At 45.3% G+C, this 14,622-nt stretch overlaps 1 protein-coding gene across 10 annotated transcripts in view; it reads right to left on the bottom strand.

The window, feature by feature from the left end:
* Nucleotides 1–12,768, bottom strand: part of HOPX (HOP homeobox) — a 50,291-nt gene extending 37,523 nt beyond the window's left edge. For 2 of the 10 annotated variants that reach the window (XM_063914600.1, XM_063914605.1), the window contains exon 1: nucleotides 10,960–11,060. The gene's annotated coding sequence lies outside the window, so the exon portion shown is untranslated. Of the gene's footprint in view, nucleotides 1–9,536; nucleotides 9,626–10,959; nucleotides 11,061–12,358; nucleotides 12,521–12,565 lie in introns of those variants that run through there. The other 8 variants (XM_063914604.1, XM_063914599.1, XM_063914606.1 and 5 more) reach the window with 8 other exon arrangements.
* Nucleotides 12,769–14,622: the final 1,854 nt, after the last annotated feature.

The following is a 14,622-nucleotide window of genomic DNA, read 5'->3' as shown; positions in this document are numbered from 1 at the left end:
CAAGTAGCAGCTCGGCAAAGCTGTAAAGCCGAGACCCCTCGGGCAGCCGCCCAAGAAGAGCCCACCTTCCTTGTGGAATGGGCTTTCACCATTTTGGATGCGGCAATCCAGCCGCAGAGTGAACCAGCTGAATCGTGCTACAGATCCAGCGAACAATAGTCTGCTTCGAAGCAGGAGCGCCAACCTTGTTGGCTGCATACAGAATAAACAGCGAGTCAGAATTTCTGACTCCCACCTTTCTGGAAACATAAATTTTCAAAGCCCGGACTACGTCCAGCAACTTGGAATCCTCCAAGTCCCTAGTAGCCGCAGGCACCACAATAGGCTGGTTCAAATGAAACGATAATACCACCCGAGGAAGAAATTGGGGATGAGTCCTCAATTCTGCCCTATCCATATGGAAGATCAGATAAGGGTTTTTTCATGACAAAACCGCCAATACTGACACACGCCTAGCCGAAGCTAAGGCCAATAGCATGACCACTTTCCACGTGAGATATTTTAGCTCCATGGTCTTAAGTGGCTCAAACCAGTGGGATTTCAGGAAATCCAACACAACGTTAAGATCCCAAGGTGCCACCGGTGGCACAAAAGGAGGCTGAAGATGCAGCACCCCCGGAACAACGTCTGAACTTCAGGCAGTGAAGCCAGTTCATTTTTAGAGAAAATGTATAGGGCCGAAATCTTGACCTTTATGGATCCTAATTTTAGGCCCATAGTCACTCCTGACTGTAGGAAGTGCAGGAATCGACCCCGCTGGAATTCTTCTGTAGGGCCTTCCCGGCCTCACACCAAGCAACCTATTTTCGCCATATACAGTGAAAAAGTCTTGCTGTCACGTCTTTCCTAGCCTTTATCAGCGTAGGAATAACTGCATCCGGAATGCCCTTTTCCGCTAGGATCCGGCGTTCAACCGCCATGCCGTCAAATGCAGACGCGGTAAATTTTGGAACAGACAGGGCCCCTGTTGCAACATGTCCTGTCTGAGAGGCAGAAGCCCTGAGTACTCTGAGAGCATTTCCTGCAGCTCCGGGTACCGAGTCCTTCTTGGCCAATTCGGAGCACAGAATATTGTTTTCACTCCTCCTTTTATTACAATTCTCAGCCCTTGGGTATGAGAGGAAGAGGAGGGAATACAGAGACCGACTGGAACACCCATGGTGTTACTAGTGCGACCACAGCTATCACCTGAGGGCCCCTTGACCCGGCGTAAAACCTTTTTTAGCTTTTTATTGAGGTGGGACGCCATCTAGTCCACCTTAGGCAGTTCCCATCAATTTGCAAACTGCGTGAAGACTTCCTGATGAAGTCCCCACTTTCCCGGGTGGAGGTCGTGCCTGCTGAGGAAGTCTGCTTCCCAGATGTCCACTCCCGGAACGAACACTGCTGACAGTGCGCTTACTTGATTCTCCGCCCAGCGAAGAATTCTGGTGGCTTCTACCCTCGCCACCCTGCCCCTTGTGCCGCCTTGGCGGTTTACATGAACCCCTGCGGTCTGACTGGATCAGAACCGGTTGGTCGCGAAGCAGAATCTCCGCTTGACTTAGGGCGTTGTATATGGACCTTAGTTCCAGGATATTGATGTGAAGGCAAGTCAGTTGACTTGACCACAGACCTTGGAAATTTCTTCCCTGTGTAACTGCCCCCCACCCTCGGAGGCTTGCATCCGTGGTCACCAGGATCCAGTCCTGAATGCCGAATCTGCGGCCCTCGAGAAGGTGAGCACTCTGCAGCCACCACAGGAGAGACACCCTGGCCCTGGGGGATAGGGTGATTAACCGATGCATCTGAAGAGGTGATCCGGACCACTTGTCCAGTAATTCCCATTGGAAGGTCCTCGAATGGAACCTGCCTAAGGGGATGGCCTCGTATGATGCCACCATCCTTCCCAGGACTCGAGTGCAGTGATGCACTGGCACCTGTTTTGGTTTTAATAGATTCCTGACCAGTGTCATGAGCTCCTGAGCTCTCTCTATTGGGAGATAACCCTTTTCTGGTCTGTGTCTAGGATCGTGCCTAGGAGAGGCAGATGAGCTGTAGGAACCAACTGCGACTTTGGAATATATAGAATCCAGCCGTGTTGCCGTTACACTTCCAGAGAAAGTGATACGCTGTTCAGCAACTGCTCTCTTGATCTCGCTTTTATGAGGAGATCGTCCAAGTACGTGATAATAGTGACACCTTGCTTCCGCAGGAGCACAATCATATCCGCAATTACCATGGTGAATATTCTCGGGGCCGTGGAGAGACCAAACGGCAACATCTGAAATTGGTAGTGACAATCCCGTACCGCAATTCTGAGGTACGCCTAATAACGTGGATAAATGGGGACCTGAAGGTATGCATCCCTTATGTCCCGATTCACAATAAAGTCTCCCCCTTTTTAGGCTTGCACTGACCGCTCTTAGCGATTCCATCTTGAACTTGAACCTTCTCAGGTATATGTTCAGGGATTTTTAATTCAATATGTGTCTGACCGAACCGTCTGGTTTCGGGATTACAACATGGTCTAATAATAACACCCTCTTGTTGAAGGAGGGGACCCTTGACCACCACCTGTTAAAGATACAATTTGTGAATTGCAGATAACACTGGCTCCCTCTCTTGGGGGGAAGCCCGCAGGGCAGTCGGTGAGGGGGCATCTTCTCACAGTCCAGCTTGTATCCCTGAGACACAATATCTATTGCCCAGGGATCGAACAGGGAGTGAACCCACTTGTGGCTGAACTTACAAAGGCGTGTCCCCACCGGGCCTAGCTCCGCCTGTGGAGCCCCAGCGACATTGGTGGATTTTTGTAGGGGCCGGGGAGTACTTCTGTTCCTGGGAACTAGCTGCCCGGCTCTGACAAGAAAGGACGCCCCTCAGACTTTCTTGTTTCTTTATAAGAAAAGCTGCATTTAATAATGTCGTGCTTTCTTAGGCTGTGCAGGAATATAAGGCAAACTAGCAGAATTACCAGCTATAGCTGTGGAGACCAGGCCCGAGAACCCTTCTCCACACAATCCTCAGCCTTCCATATGCCTCTTAAGTCGGCATCATCTGTCCAATGCATATTCTACAGGACACGTCAAGCAGAGATCGACATAGCTTTGACTCTAGGACCCAGTATACTCATGTCTCTTTGGACATGCTTTATAACTATATATCTATCACTTAAGACAGCATCTTTAATATATTTATATTGCATACTAGGGTCTCATCTCTGCTGATAAGGTACCTGTCCACGCTGCCACAGCGCTATAAACCCATGCCGACACAATCGCCGGTCTGGGTAGTATACTAGAATGTGCACGCTATCTGCAGGATCCCTGAGAATAGCAAGTGCTACCGTCTGTGCAAACAGGACACCCCAGGGGAAGATTCTCAACATATCCTGGCCCTAGTGGGGAAAGGATACAGCCTGAGAATTCTCTTGTGGGAAGCTGCCGTCTCTTATCTGGAGATTCCCGCTCTTTTTCCTCATGAGAGGAGGGAAATTTACCTCGGCATTCTTCCCCTTAAACATGTGTACTCTCGTGTCAGGGACAGATGAGTCATCAGTGATATGCAAATCATCTATTATTTCAATAATCATATATTGAATACCTTATAGCCATCTTGGCTGTAACTTTGCATTATCGTAGTCGATAGTGGAGTTAAACTCCATGTCGATACCAGTGTTTGTTATTATGGACAGTGAGCATTGAGAGACTCTGAAGGTCTCTGTGACATAGGGACAGACATGGGTAGATTTCCTGTCTGTTCCCTAACCTTTTGTGCAATAAATTCACCTTAGCACTTACACATATCCAAACAGGTGTCGGCGTTGTCGACGGAGACACCCTCTCACATACATATCCGCTCTATCACCTCCTTAGAGGAGCCTTTTACCTCAGACATGTCGACACACACGTACCGACACACCACACACACAGGGGATGCTCTATTTGAGGACAGTTCCCCCACAAGGCCCTTTGGAGAGACAGAGAGAGAGTATGCCAGCACACACCCCAGCGCTATATAACCCAGGGATTACACTACAACTCAGTGTTTACCCAGTAGCTGCTGTATATACAAATTTTGCGCCTAAATTTATGTGCCCCCCCTCTCTTTTAACCCTTTGTGTACCAGGATACTGCCGGGGAGAGCCTGGGGAGCTTCCTTCCAGCGGAGCTGTGAAGAGAAAATGGCGCTGGTGTGCTGAGGAAGAAGGCCCGGCCCCCTCAGCGGCAGGCTTCTGTCCTGTTCTGACTAAAAATGGCGGGGGTTTTACACATATACAGTTTTCCAGACTGTATTATGTGTATATATTGCCAAAAGGTATACTTATTGCTGCCCAGGGCGCCCCCCCCCAGCGCCCTGCACCCTACAGTGACCGGAGTGTGTGGTGTGCAGTGGGAGCAATGGCGCACAGCTGCAGTGCTGTGCGCTATCTTAATGAAGACCGGAGTCTTCTGCCGCCGATTTTATCTCCTTCTTCTGTCTTCTGGCTCTGCAAGGGGGACGGTGGCGCGGCTCTGGGAACGGACGATCGAGGTCAGGCCCTGTGTTCGAACCCTCTGGAGCTAATGGTGTCCAGTAGCCTAAGAAGCACAAGCTGGCTACACGCAGGTAGGTTTTCTTCTCTCCCCTCAGTCCCACGTAGCAGTGAGTCTGTTGCCAGCAGATCTCACTGAAAATAAAAAAACCTAACAAATACTTTCTTTCTAGCAAGCTCAGGAGAGCTCACTAGGAGCACCCAGCTCTGGCCGGGCACAGATTCTAACTGAGGTCTGGAGGAGGGGCATAGAGGGAGGAGCCAGTGCACACCAGATAGTACCTAATCTTTCTTTTAGAGTGCCCAGTCTCCTGCGGAGCCCATCTATTCCCCATGGTCCTTACGGAGTTCCCAGCATCCACTAGGACGTCAGAGAAATATAGTTAGATACAATATTAGTATGACAGGGAAAATAATTTGTTAGTGGCTATAACCACAGTATTTACTGTATATGCAGAATGCTGCATTATGGTCATCATTCAGCTCGGATCAGATTGGCAATTCACAATCGGGCGATTTTCAGACTTCTGCGCATGTGCAGCAGCTTTAGTGCACCTGCGCAATCTTTCACAGTGCGATCGCATCCCAGAAGGATGCAATCACACTATGATTAACAGCAGCAGCCCATGGGGGGGGGGGCTTTGCCGTAGCATTGCAAGGGCGTGGTCCAGACAAAGGAGGTGTATCTGCACCATTTTCGGGGCGTCCCCAAAAAATGGCGATGGACCACCTGCATACGCAGCCTAGCTGCATATGCAGGGGGCCATCCCTAATTCCTGACTCAGCAATGTGATTGCAATTGTTTTGTGATTGCATTACTGGCTACTGATTAGCATGCTGGGTGTTCCCCATAATGCAATAGAAGCAGTAGCAGAATCTGCTACTGATACTGAATAGGGTCCTATGTATCTGTGTTTCTCACCTAAACCATCACTAAAATACCATTAGATACAGGGACCACAGAATAAAAAACAATATGCCTTGCCTTTAGTTTGTTCCTAAAATGTTATGTTACAAACACAATTTATCTTAACTAAAATTTATCATCTTCGACAACACACCAAACAGAAAATAATATACTGTATAACAAGTCACAAATTCATGCCTTTAATGAAGGCACCAATATACCAATACAGTTACCATTATTTAAACATGCTACAGTATCATTAATAGACTTTCAGACTTATAATATATAGAGCCACGAAAAAACATCACCACCCCTTGTATTATTGAAGAAACTCGTCTTTACATGTCTCAATGTGAGCATTTCATTGATGAGTTGGGTGCAGTGATACAAATTGCCTCCAATAGGTGTGTCTACCACATGAAGGTTTCAGGAAAGGGAAATTTGCCAGGAAGGCTTTCTGACTTTATAGACCTTGTACCAACCCAACTTGGGCTGCAGCTAAAATAAACACAACTCACTACATAGGGAAAAGTTATGGTCTTTCTACTAAGCTGTTGAACTCTCTACATAGCGGTGAATTTGTGATCTGAAAATTACCTGGTTTCTTAGCAAGAACTAAACATGACTCTAAATGACCTTCTGAGCATTTTTTATAAACTGGTGCTCAGCTGCCAGCCCTGCATGTCTGCTAGATAGTGGTAAGAAGAACAGCAACATGTGAAGACATTTCTCCATTTATACAACATGTTAGAGATAAATCATATTTGTACATGATAATAACTTTCTAAATTCTAAACTATATAATGAACCCATAGAATGGAATTATTCATTTACATGTTCTTTATAGTACTATAAAATAGTTAATAGAACAGGCTTTATTTTATGTTATTTTTTAGAATTACACTGTTATACCTTTTTCAGACAGAAATGTCTAAAAAATACCAGCTTTTACCTGGCATTTTAGTGCTGGGTGATTTTGCAGGTCCCTGTCTGACCCCCCCCACCCCTCCCCTTTCACACAGACAAGCAAATTACCGGGTCAAGAATTTCTATCCGGTAATTTGTGGCTGAAAACAGGTATTTCGTCTGTGTGAAAGAGTCTTCAACCCTGGTAAATTCCTGGATCGAAGTCCTGGGAATTTCAACCCAGGTTGACCATTTAACACAGAAAAAGGAACCGTGTTTATCGGCAAATTAGCGGGTAGAACTGCTTTACCTGGGATTTTCACTTTCTGTGGGAGAGGGGTATAAGACATAATACAATTCTGTACACCTCTCTTTTTCTGTATACACACAGCGGATGTCTGCGTTACATTAGCTTCATGTGTTACAAGATAAATATTCCACACAGTAACTTTTGTCTAAAGCATCTATCAAATCTGGAAGCAGGCTACTTCAGGTGCAGGATTTGGCTGGATTGGGCACAGTCAGATCTGCAGGATGAACAATGATGAGTGCTGAAGTGGTTCAAATATTCTACACATTAAAAGCATATTTGTTAAAGGGCAAAAAAGCATTTTTGCCGAACATTGGTCTTCTACCAGTCTATCAAGGGGTTAATATCGTGGACAGCAGTGAAATTGCTAGCAGTAGCACCTATTGGCAGCAAGATTCCCCAAGTCCAGGCTGCAAGTCTGGTTACACATATCCCATGATATTGGCCTGGTAAAGCAGTAAATATACTCTTATTGCTCCACGTCAGCAGGGACATAGTATGGGCGGAGCAACCGGAGCACATACACTGGATGCCAGCTGCCCTGTTGTGCATTAAACATTTGTCAATATATATTTCTACCAGGGGCATATTAAGAGGGGAGGGGGCCCTTATGCAGCCTCCATCCAGGCTCCCTCCTTTCTAGCCGGTGGTGTGGAGTCATCTGTGCATGCACAGGTCTCCAGGAAAATGGCCTAATGGCCTTTTTTTTGCCCATTTATTTTACTGCACATGCGCAAATTAGCAAAAAGTGGCTGCTGCGCAGTGATTTGTGCGGCACTGGCGCTGCTGATGCAGAACTCCAGAGAGGAAATTATTGTAGAATATGGGTGCAGGGTGTGCGGTGTGATTTTCTGTTGTTGCCATAAGGTGTGACAATCAATGATATTGCCATTTCTTAACAAATAGACCTACAGGATAAGGCTTATACTGTATCTAATTAATAAAATCATTTATACTCCAACGTCTGTTCAAGAAGACATCATTTTATTTGTGTAAACTCTTACCTGTTTTATAAATATACATACAAGAACAGTCCACAAGAATAATTTCATGCTGGGTACCTATAGGCTCTGCATATAACTTGTGGGTGAGTAGACACTAGCACACCCCAAAGATGGACTCACACCTTTGGCAGATGCCAGTTCTATGCACACGCCCTCGGGCAGTTTTTCCCATTTTCAGTCCTCAAGGCACACTAAGGGGTATATTTACAAAAGTGCGGATTTTTAGAAGTGGGATGTTGCCCATAGCAACTAATCGGATTCTACTTTTCATTGATCTAGCACCTTCTAGAAGATAATAGCTAAAATCTGATTGGTTGTTAAACCTCCACTTTAATAAATATACCCCTAGCAGTCCAGGTTTTAAGGATAGCCATACTTGAGCACAGGTGACCTAATTAGTACCTCAGTTGTGTTAATTTAACTATCTGTGCTCAAGCATGGATATCACTAAAACCTGAACTGCTAGGGGCTAATTTATCACCTTCTGCATCTGAGGATGCAGATGTGATGTGATAAAATTGGCCCACTTCGCAATGCGATAATTGATTACATCACATGTAATCAATTATCGAACAGAGCTTGTGAGAAAGCCCGGTCCCCGCGAATGCCCTCCGTAGCCTTATCGGGGTATTTTTCATGAGTATGCACATGCACCGCCACCATCGCTACCACTGCTGCCACCGCCAGGCATCGTACCATCACGACAACCCTCCCACACCGCAAACCCCCCATTGCTGATCATACTCACCTTCACCAAGCGATCGGTGGTCGATGCTCTGGGAGGGCTGCCAGTCATTGGTTCCTCTTCCTGATGTGACCTCTGGTGCTGTAAAGTGAGCTGCCACTTCACAGCATCGCTGTAGTGTACCAGGGGTCACGAAGCAGCACACTAAGACCCGATGGCCGGCAGCACACACTGGAGCACCGATCACTGGATCCCTGGGTGTAAGTAAACATAGAGGTTTTTTTACTTTTTTTTTTCACAGTCATCAGCTTGTGTCTCCTTCGGACACACATAGCTGATCAAACTGGACGGGTCCCTGCACACCTTTTTCTTCCTGCGGGTAGAGAAAGCTGTGCAGGAGGCAGGATATCGCAGTGAGTCCTGTGATTACGCTATATGAAGATAGTGTTTTTATCACAGGGCTTACTGCAGTGGTTTTTAATAAAGATTCTAGTAAATTTGGCAAAATCGCATTTCCCATTATAAGTATGGGAAATGCGATCTGTTTACTAAAAAAAAAAAAAGAGAATTAAAGGGTTTGGAGCAGTTTTTCATGAAAATGTGCAAAGGGTGTGAGACATCATGGAATTTTGCACATAATGGAATTTGGCCTTACTTGTTTCACCCATAATTCCTCCTATAATATTGGTTCTACTAGGTGTTCTTTTTTATACCCTAATGACATCACAGCGTATAATAAATTGAAACCAGTGCTAGAAATTCATCAGAATGCTGAATTTACCAATATTTTGCATAGGACAGCATGGCAAGGTGCAGTGTCATAACTGGAACTTCATTCATCAGCGAAAATGCCTGCTGGGCCACTAAATCTGATTTCCACAAAATTCTGCTAGAGGTTCACTTATCTCTAATTCTGATATCTCTAGGCTTAGATTAGGGCTTGAGGCATTGTTGAGCCAAGGGTTAATGCACAAGGTTAGCTCAGATTTAGAATCCTGGTTAGAATAAATATCATCACATAAATGCTGAGGTTGGTATTTCATTTAAAACATGTTTCTCTTTTTGTATTGATCATATGACATATAACAGACTTCTTTAAACCACGGGATCTCTTGTTTTGCTGAAACACAAAGGACCTGATACAGAGTTGTATTCAAGTCTGGAACTGCTCTTACACTAAATGCACAGAATTAAAGGCATATATTTACCTGCGTGCATAGACTGCGCCTATCCGATAGCTAGTTATGGACCGGGCTGTCATCATCAACAGTGCACACTATGCTTGGTACAGATGATACGTCTGTCCATCTCTGCATAGACTGCAATTCTGTTGACTCACCTGCTTTAAATCTAGTCTATGTGAAAACGCCCTGTTACTGCCCAGGTACCCCCACCTCCCCTAAGTCATAATTGGAGACGTGACTGAAATGCGTACTCCGCATTGCTCATACTTGAATATAAAACACACATGCTCCACAAACAGACGCTCATCAAAATCTGCATCAGTCCCAAGGCCCTGTCCTTTTATGTTTCTGATTTGCTGTTCGCCTGATCCTTCCACTCACATGCATAGGGACAAAACACTGGGGAGGGACATCAGAACACCTGCTTGTTTGAATCAGGCTATTGAGATGAATGTGGTATCCGGTCTCTAGGTCCACCACACTTAGGTCGACAATGTCTAGGTCGACCACTATTGGTCGACAGTAACTAGGTCGACAGGGTCTCTAGGTCGACATGTTCTAGGTCGACAGGCCAAAAGGTCAACATGTTTTTCACATTTTTTTTTTACTTTTTCATTCTTAACGATCCACGTGGACTACGATTGGGAATAGTAACCTGTGCCGAGCGCAGCAGTAGCAGAGCGATGCACCTTGCCTGAAGCTCGCACGCCATGCAAGGGGACACGGTGCACTAATTGGGGTTCCCGGTCACTGTACGGAGAAAAACGACACCACAAATTTTTTTTTTAAAACGCATGTTGACCTTTTGACCTGTCGATCTAGAACATGTCAACCCTGTTGACTTAGAATTCCTGTCGACCTGCTTACTATCGACCAACAGTGGTCGACCTAGACATTGTAGACCTAAGTGTGGTCGACCTTCCATACCACATCCGATCAATGTACAGAAGAGCGGTATGAGGGTAAGAGTCAGGATAATATATAATACAGGTTGAGTATCCCATATACAAATATTCCGAAATACAGATTTTTTTTTAGTGAGAGTGAAACCTTTGTTTTCTGATGGCTCAGTGTACACAAACTTTGTTTAATACACAGTTATTAAAAAATATTGTATTAAATGACCTTCAGGCTGTGTGTATGAGGTATATATGAAACATAAATGAATTGTGTGAATGTACACACACGTTGTTTATTGCACAAAGTTATTAAAAATATTGGCTAAAATTACCATCAGGCTGTGTGTATAAGGTGTATATGAAACATAAATGCATTCTGTGCTTAGACCTAAGTCCCATCACCATGATATCTCATTATGGTATGCAATTATTCCAAAATACAGAAAAATCCGATATCCAAAATACTTCTGGTCCCAAGCGTTTTGGATAAGGGATACCCAACCTGTACTGTACACTTTCTAAAAGAAAAGAAAAAATATATACTTTACTTTAGTAAATGATCCTATGGCCACAACAACATGCTAGACCAGAGGTTCTCAAACTCAGTCCTCGGGGGCACACACAGTGCATGTTTTGCAGGTCTCCTCACAGAATCGCAAGTGAAATAATTAGCTCCACCTGTGGACCTTTTAAAATGTGTCACCTGCTGGGTTACCTGCAAAACATGCACTGTGTGTGCCCCCGAGGACCGAGTTTGAGAACCTCTGTGCTAGACTGATGCACTGTTTGACTTGTGTTAGACCAGAGCTGGCCAAACCAGTCCTCAAGATCTACCAACAGTTCACATTTTCCAGAACACCTAGCTGGTGCTCAGGTGTAGTAATTACTAATTAAGATGTGCTGCATTCATTCCTAACTGACAATTCTACAGATCTCCAGGAGGACTGGAAAACATGAACTGTTGGTAGATCTCGAGGACCGGTTTGGCCAGCCCTGTGTTAGACTGTGCTGATTATGTAGAGTTAACCTTATTAATAGGCTGACCATACTATCCCTTTAATCCGGGACACTCATGAATTACAAAGGTTCTGTGGCTGTTCAAAAAACCAGGGAAAAAGCAGAATTGAAGTCAGACAGCCACAGTACCTGTGTAATTCATGAGTGTCCCGGTTTAAAGTAGAGATGTGCAGTTCAGTTTTGACTCAGTTCTTACCACCAAGTTCGGATCTGAAGACGAATCTCTCTACACATTTAAAGCTGGGTGCATATTGGAACCTGGGTACACCTGGATACACATTCAGCTGCTGTATGTTGATGATGGACGGCATGATCATGTTCTGTTCTTCATTCATTAGCATACTACAAGACGCTAGCAATATCAAACCTGACGATGTCGCTACCGACTGCAGGCACCCGCAGATCTGGCATACACACTACCCGATATGCACTGCTGTGAGCAATATGTTGGTCCGATCGCTCAGTGTGTACCCAGCTTAAAGCCCAGTACCCACGGGCCGACGCTGGAGAGATGTGTGCTGAGCGAACCGCTCAGCACACATCTCTCCTGCCGCTCAGCACAGCGCGATCTGTGCTGAGCGTGCGGGGGGAGACGGGGGGCCGCTCACTTCACCCAGCGGGTGAAGTGAGCGACCCGCTAGATTGGCCTGCATGCAGGCCAATCTAGCAGCGGCGATAGCGATGTGCGGGGCCGCGCATCGCTATCGCCGAGGGGGCTACACACGGAGCGATCCTGCCGATATTCTAAGCAATCTAGTCAGATTGCTTAGAATATCGCTCCGTGAGTACCCCCCTTAAGTCTCTCCTACCTGCACTGCAACATGGTTTTGACATGGTGCAAAGTTACTTGCTTCTTTATACTTTGTTCCCAACTCAGAATTAGTCCCTTTGCATTTAGGAGCACTCCCCTCCAAAAATTCTACAACTTACCTTATTTGTTTCAGCAGAGAAAGCAATCTTTTACTTACACAACAAGTGAAGACGTTTCTTGGAACAGATCACACTCAGCCTGCACGTCTTGAACACATGAAAAGCATCAGCACACTAATAGGCTATTTAGCTGTTGTGCTGTGTTGTGGGATGACGCCTACTTGTTTGTCGCACGTTGTTGTGTTATAAGTGAGCAAACACAAGTACCTGAAAAACCTGCAGTACAGGCCCAGCCAACTGAGATGCAAGCAGTCCCGATATCACTTGTCAGCCGAGGGATCAGACACTGCCGCTTCCACTGACAGACACTACAAGTTTCTATGGAGCTGTTGTTCCTGTCACAGCCTTAGTTTTCCATATGCTGCTCAATGGGTGTTTCATATTTCACACGCAGCACACGCCTATTGAGCCTGGCAGAAGGTTATGTAAGCTATGAAGAAGCTGCGAAAATCTTTTTTCACTTAAGTGACAGAATGTACTCATAAGTGGTGTTAAGTGGCGTGTGTTCAACTGATGAGCTCATGTAACAGCCTGAGCTTTGCTTTTCATCCATTGTTTGGCTAAGCCAATCATGCGTCTAAATTGTTACTGTATCTTAGCTGGATTTTTCATTCTATGTAAAGAAAGGAATGTTCAGTAGGAGAGGAGTCTGAGATAGTAAGTTCAGTGTCCGATGCTGGAGGGACATGCTGTTCCCCCATACTAATAAACACTGACAGGAATTACATGCCTAGCAATTGTTTACTAATTAATTAGCTGTTTGTGACTGCCTGCAGGATAGATAGGGTAGAGATTGGGCAATTTTAGTTTCATATATTTACGCATGTCTGAGTGGAGAGTACTGGTGAGGTACTTTTAGGGGACTGTAGCCTTTAAGTTAAAATTATTACTAATGTCATCTAAACATGGTGTCAGCTACAGGGGTCAAGCTTGGTAAATTCAGCAGCCCCCTTAGTTGAGGACTTTGCTGAATGTGTGCGCTAAATTAAATGATCATGCTACTGACACATCATCATAAAAAAATAAAAAATGAAAAACAATGTCAAATGTCATTGGGATAATAAAGGGAAAAAAATCCTCTTTTTGGGCTTTTTCAATCCCCTTTCCACATTGGACGATGGTAGATTGATCTCTTCACACATGCCTCTAAGTGGGAAGAGCATTGGGACGCTTCAGGTTCACAAGCAAGTGGTCAGACTGCTCCATCAGGCCCAGAGTTCTCAGGGACAGATGTGGAGACAGGTATGGGACCACACCACCCTCCCTCATACCTGTCAAGGCAGGCTGTTTCTGTGAATCCGTTGGACTCAGACCAACCGAAGGAGCAGATGCCCCTGAGTGCAGGAAACAAGGAGGACAAAAATAATTCCTTTTCATATATTTATTAAGGGTAACAGATCACAATGTGACTGTAGGAAGACTGAGACTAATTAGTTCTGGATTGGAAAACTGTAGAGAAATGAAGTCAATGAACTCCTGAAAAAAGAAGAGAGTGCCTTCTGAGAGAGATGGTTTGTTGAAGGGGCGTGAGAAGAACTGCGATGAATAGATTGCTGGATGGGATGATAACTTGAAAGAAAACTGTAAAGAATGTCCACTGAATGATACGAAGCCAAGACTGAAGAACTGTGAAGAATATGCTTTAGAGGATACAAAGAGGTGACTGAAGAACTGTGAAGTTGAGTTGTTGAATGATGCGAAGGTGAGGCTGAAGAACTGTGAAGACTGTTTTTTTCCGGATGATGTGAAGACGTGAATGTGGAACTGTGAAGACTGGTTGCAGGATGATGCGAGGACGTGAATGAAGAACTGTGAAGACTGGTTGCAGGATGAGGCGAAGACGTGAATGAAGAACTGTGAAGACTGCTCCAACAACACCGCTCAGAGGGTGTTCTTGGCGTGCCAGACCTTATTCGATACTACCGGGCAACACATTTGGCCTCCTGTGTTCTTTGGCACTCACCCCCGGCACAGAGAACGTGGACTCTTATTGAGGCGTACTCTCTCCATATGTTCTCACCCTCAACCTTACTGTGGTGTCCGCCCCGCTCCCGCCCGAACTCTACTCTTCTCTTACCAACAGTGCGTTTCTCCTTGTCGATTTGGGATTTTTGTACCCGCTTTTATCAGCTCCGTTCTCACAACCCTTATTTCATTCCTTTATGGAAAAATACGCAATTCCCTCTGGGCAATAATCACCTTGCATTCCAGCACTGGACCACGCACAACATTCTTTTTCTACAAGATATTGTCCCTCTCTCCTC

Source organism: Pseudophryne corroboree, chromosome 1 (assembly GCF_028390025.1).
Source record: "Pseudophryne corroboree isolate aPseCor3 chromosome 1, aPseCor3.hap2, whole genome shotgun sequence".
NCBI classification, from domain to species: Eukaryota; Metazoa; Chordata; class Amphibia; order Anura; family Myobatrachidae; genus Pseudophryne; species Pseudophryne corroboree.
This window is presented reverse-complemented; position numbering and strand designations above follow the sequence as displayed.